This window comes from Octopus sinensis, linkage group LG10 (genome assembly GCF_006345805.1).
Source record: "Octopus sinensis linkage group LG10, ASM634580v1, whole genome shotgun sequence".
Lineage (NCBI taxonomy): Eukaryota > Metazoa > Mollusca > Cephalopoda > Octopoda > Octopodidae > Octopus > Octopus sinensis.
Window position 1 is genome coordinate 2,492,101 of NC_043006.1, and position 11,169 is coordinate 2,503,269.

The following is an 11,169-nucleotide window of genomic DNA, read 5'->3' on the forward strand; positions in this document are numbered from 1 at the left end:
TTGAATACGGTGACGGATGGATGGATGGATGGATATCAATATATAACGATTTATAAATAGACACTTAAAAGTGATGGATATACTATAGATAGGTTATAAATAATGAATTACAATGCCGTCAGTTTACACCACCACACAACAAACACCACCACACACAGACTCAAAAGATTAAGTATTCACCACACGTAAGTTGTGTTGTCCGTCCGTCCGTCCGTCTGTCTCTGCCTTAGTATACGGGTGTTGTTACTCCAGGTAAAAAAATAACAAAACAAAAACAATCCGTGTACTATCAATCTGTGGACAACACACTTTGAAGGTGTAAATCTATCCACATTCACACATGGTTGGACAAATAACCAAATGACTAAGTTAATTATGTATGTGTGTAGGTGTATGTGTGCCTGTGCGTATAATATATATATATATATATATATATATATATATATATATATAATATATATATATATATATATATATATATATATATATATATATATATATATATATATAATCAAAATAAGCAACTAGGATATCCAGTGGTATGCAGTACGATCGTTTCACGCAACTCCATTTAATGGTGAGGTGATAAACTTAAGTACCATATTCATCTGAATCTAAATTTCTGCTGAACTCATATATATATATATATATATATTATATATATATATATATATATATTATATATATATATATATTTAAAAAAGGAGATGTGGAACACGAGTTGTGATATATAAAAAAGGAAATGAAGAAAATGCTGACAAAATAATTCAAGTAATTTAAGTAATTTAATTAGGTGGAGTTCTTTTTACTGGTTGCGCATTTGTTATGCTTATCAAAAGATGTTTTTTTAAGAGAGATAGAGTTACTTTCTAATAGATTTTTTCCTCTTATATATATATATATGAAAACTAACCTCATTATAGGATAAAAAATATCCACAGAATTACTGGTGTGTTGCCTATTATTTTTTAGTGAATATTCATAAAATAATAGGTTTAAGTATAAATCTTGGTTTATAAATATTCAAATTTAAATTCAGAAAACAGAGAAGTAGCATTAATGTAATTTATTAATTGCAAAAAAAATCAACATGTTCTCTTACAGCTGTTTCGATTTTGCCCAAAGAATTAAATTCCAGTAATTAAAACATTTTATTATACAAAATCTCGTCAGAGTAGTAAAAAAGACATAGCTTTAAGTTATTATGTGTTATTCTTCCATAAAATAATCCCAATGCTATGTCTTTTTTACTCTTCTGACGAATTTTGTGCAATAAAGTGTTTCAATTACTGGAATTTAATTCTTTGAGCAAAATCGAAACATGTTGAAATTTTGCAGGTAATAAATTATATTAATGTTATTTTTCCATTTTCTGAATTTAATTATTTTGTGTATGTATATATCTGTCTGTCTGTCAATGTGTATTCTGATGTATATGTGTGTACGTGTATACATAGGCATGGCTGTGTAGTAAGAAACTGGCTTCCCAACCTCTTGGTTCCGGATTCAGTCCCATTGGGTGACACCTTGGGCTAGTGTCTTCTACTATAACCTTGGGTCAACCAAAGCCTTGTGAGTGGATTTTGTAGATGGAAACTGGAAGAATTCTGCTGTATGTGTGTGTTTGTATCTGTTTATCACCTCACCACTTCTTGACAACTGGTGTTGGTGCATTTACATCACTGTGACTTAACGGTTTAGCAAAAGAAACTGATTGAATAAGTACCAGGCTTAATAAAGATCAGTCCTAGAGTTGATTTGTTTGACTAAAACCCTTCAAGGTGATGCCCCAGCATGGCCGCAGTCAAATGACATCTAACGGTAGTTGTCTATGTTGAAGGCAAAGATGTTGATGTTGACTCCAAGAAAGAAAGACAGTGGCTGAATACGTAGATAACAGATTTATTTCACCATTTATATAATTAGGCAGGTATAAAAACAGTCGGAAAGCAGCCGAGGTAACGAGTATTATATTTTCTGGTAAAAGAGTAGATAGCGTTGGACATATACCTTGTCGTTCTAGCAGCCATAACTAAATAGATCAAGTGATGTTGCTGAATGAAAAGTGAGTGAGTGGGAAGGTAAGAGAGTGGTGGATGAGGAGACTATTGTATCGCTGGTGGATTCCAGAGCTGTCCCTCTCTGATGTTCTGTTGAGATGGTATTTTGGTCGTGCCAGTTGGCCTCCTCTCTGTTGATCGGTTTCCCTCACTGCCTTTTCCTTACAGAATGCTCATTTGTATAACTGCGTACACTAGCTAGGAAAATGGATATACTGTTATAACTGTGGCTAAATTAATGTAGGTCATTTGTTATCCATCTGAACTTTCCATTGCATAGAAAAGCCACGAGTCAAATGGAAAACACATTGATCATCGCTCCCTTTTGACAAGACAATGGGTCAAATGGCTAGGGAGAATTTCCTGATTCAGTTTTGAATCTCAGGCAGGTAGGGCCAAACGAGGTCCTACAGACTGAAAGAAGTAAAACATAAAAGATATATATGTATGTGTAGCTTTATATACACACATACATACATGTATATATATATATCATCATCATCATCGTTTAACGCCCGCCCGGGTTGGACGGTTCGACTGGGGTCTGGGAAGCCAGGAGGCTGCACCAGGCCCAGTCTGATCTGGCAGTGTTTCTACAGCTGGATGCCCTTCCTAACGCCAACCACTCCGTGAGCGTAGTGGGTGGTTTTTACGTGCCACCAGCATGGAGGCCAGTTGGGATGGTGCTGGCAATGGCCACGTTCGGATGGTTCTTTTACGTGCCACTGGCACTGGTATCACAACTACAATTTCCATTGAGTTTTGAGCGATTTCAATTCCGATTTCACTTGCCTCAACAGGTCTTCGCAAGCAGAGTTTGTGTCCCAAGAAGGAAAGGTATGCATAAGTGGGTTGGCTACATCCAGGTAGAGGCCACAGGTTATGGCCTCACTTGTCCTGCTGGGTCTTCTCACGCACAGCATACTTCCAAAGGACTTGGTCTCTGGTCATTGCCTCGGTGAGACCTAAAGTTCGAAGGTTGTGCTTCACCACCTTGTCCCAGTTTTTCCTGGGTCATATATATATATATATATATACATATATATATATATATATATATATTAAGGTATGTAGAAAAATACAACATGGACAAGAACGTATAACTCATAGAAGACGATACAATAAACATGGACAGGACATTCGAACCCCTCAGTCTTCAGTCAAGAACCGGATCATCGTAGTAATTTCGGCTGATTATATAATATATATATATATATATATATATATATATATATACATATATATATATATATATATATATATATAATATATTACATGTATGTATGTATTTCATTGTAATTATCATTCCTGCATCTACTTTTCTATAATGTGTGGATCAGGTGAGAGTGCACCAGAGCAGAATTTCAGTGGCTAGATGCCCTTCCTGTCGGTAGCATCCTCTTGTTTACAAGTAGTGTAATAATTGCCCAGTCTGTGAAACAACATAACTCAGATATGTTATAAGCCCAGAACTGAAAAGCTGGGAAGAAAGGAAACCATATGAATGTGCTCTTACTTGCAAAAATCGTACAGTATGTCAAGAAACCCAGGCATGCTTTCAGAACTGAGCCAAGCTCTAATGTCTGCTTTTATATAGTTTCGATGACCAGATACCTTCCCTACCACCAACCACTGTATACACTGAGTGCTTTTTGACATTAGCAGGTCACCAAGTAACTTGCCCCCCCACCCCACCACCAACTGAACGAGAGTGAAATATTGATTTCAAATTTTGGGAGAGAGGATAAGTCAATTACATCAACCTTAATCTTAAACTGGTACTTATGTTATTAACGCTGAAAGGACAAAAGGCAAACTCGACCCCAGCAGCATTTGTACTCAGAATGCAAAGTTGGAAGAAATGTTGCTAAATATTTTTTCCAGTGCAGTAACGATTTTGTCAGTTTGTCACCAAGAATGAGAGTAATTTGATAACAAAACCAAATTTTGATATTTTGGATGCATTTAATACCTATATTCTGATGTATATCTATCTATCTATCTATCTATCTATCTATCTATCTATCTATCTATCTATCTATCTATTTATCTATTTATCTATCTATCTATCTATCTATCTATCTATCTATCTATCTATCTCTATATTTATACAATCACGCACACATATATCATTACCAATGCAAAGTACATTACAAAACATTACATTATTCTGCATTGTTGTGTAACCACTCCATTTCATCAGGTGGACAAAATCACTCAATGAAAATAAAGATATTTATAAACTAATTCAATGGAAAGTAAGATTTCAAAGAAATATAGATTTTTAAAGATAGGATGGAGATATTGAAACTTATGACCAATTATACAGCCCAGTTGCAAAGCAACTAAATTAGGTTTGTACTAGAAGGAGAGTGGCCAGAAAACCGTATGCCTTTTTTAGAGGTTGGATTTTACTGCTAAAATAATTCTTGATGGGCAGCTAGTGTTTGTAATATTTCAATACAACTGTTATAGAGAATCAGCAGACTGGCTATTAGGGATCAATGTTTGTAATCTAGGATGGACAGGATCAGCCAAAATATTCAGATAGTCCTTGATGTTAACTCTGCTATGTAGAATCACCAACGGGCCAAGAGAATTCTGTGATGTAGGTGGCAGAGTTTAAGTGCTGTGCTCTTGAGTATGGAGCAGGCAAGCTTCAGGTGATGTTCCTGGATTGTCAAGTACCAATGGTTTGAAGTTCATTAACAGGGCATACATGCAAACAAGTATACTGCACATGCATACATACATAGATGTATATACATTCATTCCAATGTACAAACATACCTAGATACTTACAAAGTATCCATACATTGATGAAATGTTTGGTGGACATATGTTGACCTACTGGTTTTGAGTATGTATGTCACTATGTTTAAATGTATTTGTGCATATATGCACAAATATTCTTTTTCTTGTTTCACTCATTTGACTGCAGCCATGCTGTAGCACCACCTTAAAGGGTTTCAGTCAAAGGAATTGATCCCAGAACTTATTTTTTGTAAGCCTAGTTCTTATTCTATCAGTTTCTTTTGTTGAACTGCTAAATTACAAGGACATAAACATACCAGCATTGGTTGTCCAGCAATGGCATGGGGACAACCACAGGCACACACACACACACAGGATGAGCTTCTTTCAGTTTCTGTCTCCCAAATCCACTCACAAGGCTTTGGTTAGCCCAAAGCTATAGCAGAAGACACTTGCTCGAGGTGCCACGCCGTGGGACTGAACCTGGAACCATGTAGCTTGGAAGCAAGCCTCTTACCACACAGCCATTGTATACATGAATGTGCATCTAAATATTTATACCTGCATGCATTCATGCATACAAATCATCCATCCATTCATCCATCCAAACATGCCACAACCAGCATGGCAGCACCCAAGCACAGACATACCCATTCGTAGGCACCTATTTGTACTCACACTCAAACATGTACATACATCCTTATATATGCACACTGTAGAGAGGAGACTTGCATGCATTTGTAACATGTATATTTATGTTCATACAACCAAACAGTACATAGTAATGTAAGCACGTCCACACACACACACACACATACATATATATCATCATCATCATTGTTTAACATCCGTTTTCCATGCTAGCAGCTGTTGGACAGTTTGACTGGGGTCTGGGAAGCCAGCAGCTGAACCAAGTCTGATCTGGCAGAGTTTCTACAACTGGATGCCCTTCCTAATTCCAACAACTCTGAGAGTGTAGTGGGTGCTTTTTACGTGCCATTGGTACAGGCGCCAGTCAGGCGCACTGGCATTGACCGTGTTTGGATGGTGCTTTTTATGTGCCACCTTACAAATAAGCACATGCATGCAATCGACCGACTTGCTGGAATTACCAGCCAAATTCCCTTGATACCCTGCTGGTATTGTGTAAATGAAACCCATGAAATCATAGTTGTGGCCATTGCTGGTGTCATGTAAATGGCACCTGTGCCGCTGGCACGTAAAAGAGCCCATTACACTCTGGGAGTGGTAGGGCATCCAGCCATGGAGACCATGCCAAATCAGGCTGGAACCTGGTACAGCTCCTTGGCTTACCAGTTCCAGTGACACCATCTAATCCATGCCAGCATGGAAAGTGGATGTTAAATAATGATGATGATGATCTTAGAGCTGTAATTCATAACAAGGGGTATGCACCCCACTGGTGGGGCATGAGATTCAATTATTTTTTATTTTTTTTTTTTAGTGGGGCATGAAATTGCAAAAATCCTGTTTTACTTAATAAAAGGGTTACCGGTAGATTCTTTTATATTAAATAATTGTAATAAAATAGTTAAAATACAGTTGTTTTTTTCCCAACCATCAATACATTTTTCTATGAAGTTATTGTGGAGTCTGGGGGGAAAATAGGTTTTGGAAATGTTGTCTTAGAGGAAATGCATTGCATAATGTGGCCCTTAGTTTCCTGCATATTAAGCCAGTTTGTTTACTTCTGGAATGCTTTTGATCATATTTCTGTTTGATCAACACTGACCTGGGGCCAAACAAGAACACAGATGTACATACATACATGCACACTCACACATGCGCACGCTCACATACACACATATTTACACATATCCTTTTACATAGCTACTTGCCACTATACATTTATGTATGCTCTCCTCCACCACCTACATAGACTTATGACTGCATGCATTTGTATATATATATATATATGTTTATAACAACATGCAATTTTGTCAGTGAATAGGTCTTGGTTTCAAAGCGACGAAAATATTTTGGCAAATTAAATTTAAATGTTGAAGTGAATCTAACGGTTTTTGTGTGCTTTTAAATGTCTTATAAACACCTTCCACACTGCAATTGTTTTTGCTTCAGCACACGATCTCAGATGAAGTCACTTGCTATGCAAGTACATCTCCGTGATATATATATATATATGTATATAATACAAATAAGAAAATGGAGAAACAAATTCATCTTGTTCATCAACTTACGGATATCCCATAGTGGGTTACATTCATAACCCTTATCTTACTTTGTACTATATTTACATATATAGTAGAAATATGTTACAAAAAGAAAATATAAAATACACGTGGAAATGTAAGGGTAAAATATGAAAAATCAACGAAAATACACATTGCAAATAAAAAAAGGCTTTTTATGACAGGTAGTGACAAATATATACATTTAGATGGACTGAGGTAGTAATATGAGTCATAAAAGTCGTTATTATGAGATGATTATAAGATGATAATAAAGTCAGAAAACAAAGCGAACCATGGTTTCCACAAAAAGTTATTCATTGCTTTGAACAACACTGATATATATATATACACACACACACATACTCTTACATAACTGCATGATTACACATTTAAGTACACATGAGAACATACAGTTTTACTCCCACACGCATATGCGACAGACACACTCTTCTTTCCTCAGTTCCTACACTCATTACCAATCCAGAGAAAGAAGTCTTCCAATGAAGCATTTCTTTCTCAAAAGTTTACCTCCGTCTCTTTCTGTTTCTCCTCCTAACATTCCCACCAAGGGGAACATTCTCTTTCATTCTATTTCACTTCTCTCTTAATTGCATATTTTCCTCTCATTTCCCTTACTTTTTTTCTCCCTATTTCTCCCTATTCCCTTTCTCTTCTCACACTGTCTTGTTTTCTCCTCTCCCTCTCTGTGTCTCCCACCATTTTCTCTTTCTCTTTCTAAATATCTCTTGGCATCAGTTTTCCTGGTTTACTCCTATTGAATTAAAAAAAAACAATAAATGAACAACTAAACAAAGAAAACATCTATTTAAAAAAAAAAACCTCCAGTAATTGAAGCCACTCAAACTCCCCCTCTGCTCCACCAAAGCACCCTGTGACCCCTGATTTAATTACTTCAGTAATTAAACCTAACTCCTTTGCCCACTTCTCACTGGAATTACTCCCTCTTCACCCACCCTCCTCAAAACACTTCTGTTCCAAATGACATTTATGTCAGACACCTTTTTTTTTCTTTTAATTGTTCCTTTTACTTTTACCCTCTGCCACTGACTCTGTCCCTAAACTCATTCTTTTCTCTCCCTCTCCTCTCCCTTCTTTCTCCTCCCCTACTCCCCTCCTCTCCCCCTCTCCCTCCCTCCATGTCTAGAATATAACAAGATTGTTCTAGTTATACAGTTTTAACTTTCTTCTTTGTACAGGAAGTTGTGAAATTTAGTTAAAACACCAAACACTAGCACCAAACACTTCCCTTGATCTTGGTGGTGGCATCTGTCTGTGGCTTCATGATTCTCTTGGTTCTTTAGTTATAAGATATCCCTTATTGAGTAGATTTATGATCAAAAGCATTCCAACTGTAACCCTATATTTCTTTTTTTGTGTCCTTCATTTATAAGGCAGCAGGATTTGGGCACGATTTGGTTGTTAATTATAGCAGGTTGAGCAACCACATGTTTGGTTTCGGTTCAGCAGTGCTTACAGTTTTTCACCCTTAACCCTTTAATATTTCGATCACTCTGACAAGTTTTATGCTTATTTATTCACATCGATTTGCATTAGTCATGCATTACCTTGTAGCTTTTAAGGTGGCGAACTGGTAGAATCGTTAGCACGCTGGGCAGAATGCTTAGCAGTATTTCTTCCGTCTTTATGTTCTGAGTTCAAATTTTGCTGGGGTTGACTTTGCCTTTCATCCTTTTGGGGTTGATAAATTAAGTACCAGTGAAGCACTGGGATTGATGTAATTGACTAATCGCCCTCCTCCAAAATTTCTGGCCTTGTGCCTTTAGCAGTAAGGATTGTCTTGTAGCTCTGAAATTTCAATGACATGAATGTTTATTTTTGGAATAACATAGTAGGGTAAGTGTGAAATGCCAGATCTGGTCAGTTTGAACATGAAACAGAATATTTTGGCCAGATATAGCTGGTTTAAATGCTAAAGGGTTAAGTTTAACAATGAAATTAATACCAGTAATATAGCAGGATCATTTAAACAGGCTTTGTTCTGAGGTAAAAATAAATTGTTATCAGGTGGTAAAAATGACAGAATAGAACTAACTATCATTTTTTTTTTGTTGTATTGATTGAGTGGAGATCTTTCTAGAAGCAGCATTTTTTTCATCTCTCTGCCTGGGAAAGATGAAACATACTAGTCATGAAGGAGATAATTTGAACTAACTGTAGTCTGCTCTTACTTTGACATTTACAGTGAAATCTGTGCTTTGTTGATGAGGCCATAATAAGGCTAAAACATGTTCAGATTTTCCTCCTCTACTTGAAATAATTGCAGTAACATTTGCCATTGACTAATATTGTTTTTTATTAACTGCATAATTATTTCTAATAAGATTTCCATTGCTTTCTGCATTATATAAGGGTTATGTTAGTTAGTTAGTTAGTTAGTTAGTTAATTTGGCTCAAAAGCAAATAGCAAGGCCATGTAGGGGGACATGGAGTTGTAACACACAAAAAAGGGCATAACTTCTTTATTAGCTGACATAGAGCAGTCAAATTACAAATGTCAGTAGAATAACTGTAACTTTGTACAAAGGTACTACTCAACATACTCCCCATCACAAGTGATGCATTTATTCCATCATTAAAGTGAATTCTTAAATACTTATAGAAAAATTCAGGCGTATACTGTTGGACTCACTTCTTCACTGCCACTTACACCTCATGTGTGCCATTAAGTTGTTGCCCCTGCTAGACTGTCCTTCTTTGGATTGAACAGGTAGAAGTTGGAGAGCACCAGATTAAGGCTGGATGGCGACTGGGGAACTACCGAACCAACCCAATTTGATGATTGCCTGACCAGTTGCCAGAAATGTGTGTTGTTGCGCATTATCAAGGTGAATGAGATTTCCATAATCTTTTTGAACGTTTCAATATGCCACTTGCTGGTCATGTGTTACAGTCCTGTTTCAGAAAATCAAAGGATGCTCTTGTCATTCCCCACCAAACAGTCATGACTTTCTGTGCTGATTGCTGGCTCTTGAAGTTCTTGGGTGTTAGAGAAGAGATGTCATTTCATGGTCTGAGCCTTCATTTCTGGATCATAAAGATATACCTGTATCAGCTGATTGGAAAAAAAATCTTGCCCTGCTCCTCCTCCTCCACATCATCATCATCGTCATCGTCATCATCATCAACATCATCATCATCATCTAACATCTGTTTTCCATGCTGTCATGGGTTAGACTATTTGACATCTAGAGATGTTTGACTGTTTGACTACAGCTGGAGAGCTGTACCAGGTTCCAGTCGGTTTTGCCTTGGTTTCTACAACTGGAGACCCTCCCATATGCCAACCACTCCATAGAGTGTACTGGGTGCCTTTAACGTGTCACCAGCATGGGTGCCTTTTCACTGGCTTCAAATACTTCTAACTGATCATTGTAGACTATCATCCTTCACTTCTTCAAATTGGGTGTCACCTGCCAAAGTACCCACTTTGTACACACTTTCTAATACCCTAAGTCTTCTACCATCTTCAGTAATGCATTACGACTGACTGGTTGTGCAGCAAGCTCATGGATTTTGCCATGTCTGTCTTCGTGACTCAGTTTGCTCATCCCTGAGCAACTCATGTCAGTAGTTACACTTGATGATCTCTCACTGCATAGTCTGACTTCAGTGCTGGTTTCCCCTCTTCTTTAAAATACTTCATCCATCTGTGCACATTGCTTTTGTCAGTGGTATTAACTCTGTAAACAGCCTTCTGTAGATGTCGGACAGGCTGCACTCCTCTTCGATCGAGAATACAAATGATGGCACATAGCTTTTGCTTGGAACCCATTATTTGCCTGCAATGAAGAAGAACAGCAAAAAGAGTTACAATGGAGGAAGAAGAGTTAATCTTCCAAGATGTGCAATTTCAACGACCTACGTCAGCTAAAAAAAAGTCAGGCCTATATTTTTGTATTGCTTTTATACAACCCTCGTATATGTTAACATGAACTGAATTTTCTCAAATTTATAATCTTGTTTCAGTTGATTTTGGTGTTATCATCAAAGAAGAAAGTACAATGACCATGTTAATTTCGGTGTATTGGGGTTGTAAAGTGATTAGAGGCATATTTAAGGGTATTCAGTTTAGACATTTCACTTTCTGAGTTCAAATCTTG